Source organism: Cylas formicarius, unplaced genomic scaffold, assembly GCF_029955315.1.
Source record: "Cylas formicarius isolate icCylForm1 unplaced genomic scaffold, icCylForm1.1 PGA_scaffold_4__25_contigs__length_36172078, whole genome shotgun sequence".
Lineage (NCBI taxonomy): Eukaryota > Metazoa > Arthropoda > Insecta > Coleoptera > Brentidae > Cylas > Cylas formicarius.
In genome coordinates this window covers 958,164-960,323 of record NW_026844334.1, presented here as the reverse complement: position 1 = coordinate 960,323, position 2,160 = coordinate 958,164, and positions in this window count along the sequence as shown.

Genomic DNA, 2,160 nt, shown 5'->3' with positions numbered 1-2,160 from the left:
TAAACACGTACTAGTTTTATTTAATCCCTAGTTATGGTCCTGAAGTGGGAGCTGAGCGCTAGCACTGCGTCGGTTTTTGCTGAGTCGAACTTGCTGACGTTTCGCCAATCATCCTGTTGGCCTCTTCAGAGCTTGACTGAAACTGGCTCGTATTTTACTCTGCACCTGCTTACATATTGTTTGAGGGGGGCGGAGCTAAATGAGGGGCATAAACGCCGTCTCGGCTGACTGAGTGAAATCTACTGGATCTATCACATCCATAGGTGGAATACTGGGAAATAAGTTTTTGTACATCACAAGACAAGAGTGTTGGGTTAGAAGGGATTTTGATATCTTTAATTTTGTTGATTAATTCAAAAGAATTTTTTATTGCGAATTTTGGTTTAAAATCTGTGTGGAATATTTACTGATTTTGTTGAGAGTTTTACTACCGGAGCTATTACATAAGACACGAATGGTCTAACGGGCATATCTTGTTTATGTAATATAACTAAAGATATAATTTCGGCGGTTGTGGATTCATAATTGTTATAAAATATTTGTCTTTTTCACTAAATAGTGTGGAGTTAGCGATTACTTCTTTGACTTGTCTTTGATGTAACGCGATTGGATCGTGTTTGAAACATTGAAAAAGTAATGGTTTAAGAAAATTATCGAAAATTTCCCTGCCTGAATATGAAAGAAACAAAGTAGATTAAATTTTTTTTTATTATTTTTCAATATAATCTAATTGCTAGTTTAAGAAAAGCGATCCATCGGATTGGGGCTTTTGAAAAAGTAACGGATTCTTTGATCTTCAATGCATATGGCTTATAGAAAACATTTTTTTTTGATAAACCAAATATTTTTCAAGGTAAACCATAACAAAAAATGAGTTTTCAGGGCAAGCGTTTATTCGTTAAAGACTCCCATATAAAAGCATTATGCGGTGCGTTTTTAAAATGAAAAAAAAAGGATTTCTAATAAAAATATTGAAAAGCGGTTTTGTCAGTTTAATAGCTGTATGTCGTAGGTAAAAAAAATATAATAATAATTTTTTGTCATTTTTATTACAAATTGACCCCCACAACCCCCCGCACCATACGATTTTTGGACGACCAGTTGATTTTGCATTCTGAGGGGCAGTGTAAAATTGGGACACATTTATGTTTTTAAAATAGGAAAATGATCACTCAGACCAGCCTGAAGGACTCCAGAGTTTTTGATTAAAGTGACATCAAAAAGAAAAATGTCATCTAGATATTTTAATGAAGTTTTTGTTGATCCTGTAATGTTTGTAAGGTTTTTAATAATATACAAAGGGTTCAAATGAATTTTTTATTGATGTAACTATTATAAAATATTTTTTTAGAAATGTGTCTGGACCGTTAGGCCCTTAAAATGACTTAAGCATCAAATACCCCTTAGCCAACGGATTCATGATTTTTATTATGATTGTATCTAGATGCCAAATTTTGTAAAATTTCTTTTCACAACGTTTATCTTGACATCAATTTATAGAAGTTTATACTTCTTTCAAAAAAAAAAAAGTGTTTGCTATTTAATATTGTAAATTTTTTTTAGTTATGGAAAAACACATACAGTGCACTTCAGTGCAGTAATAATTATTACTGTTATGTAGTTTTTTCATGAAGAAAAAGTTTACATCTTTTTAAAAAATATGCAGATCAGCAAAAAGTGAGCCCCTTGCAAGTCACGATGCGGCCACCAGAAATTTAATTTTTTATGAACATGTTTGTTATATTCAGCGAAATATATGAGACACTTGACATCAATGCCGAGGCGTATGTGGCGGAAGTCAGAAAGAGTGTCTGATGTCCAAAAATATCTACCCCTCTTATGTGAAGCCACATATTTGTGTCCCCCTCAAAATTAATGTTGTTGCGAGGATTTAAGTTCAATAAAGGAGAGGTATTTCTCGTTTTGTTAATCTCCATGGCTTTCAATAAATTTAATTTTGTACTATTTGTGGCCGTATGTAAATTACCAAAATTGTCATCAAAAATTGCACTGAACAACAGCTACAATCCCTCCATTATAGATAAAATTATAAATAAAAACAAATCCAGACAACAGCAAACTCTATTTATCCGAATCCTAATGCAGAACACGAACGATTTAAAACAATTACACACATAGGAGAACCCAGTGGAAAAGTTT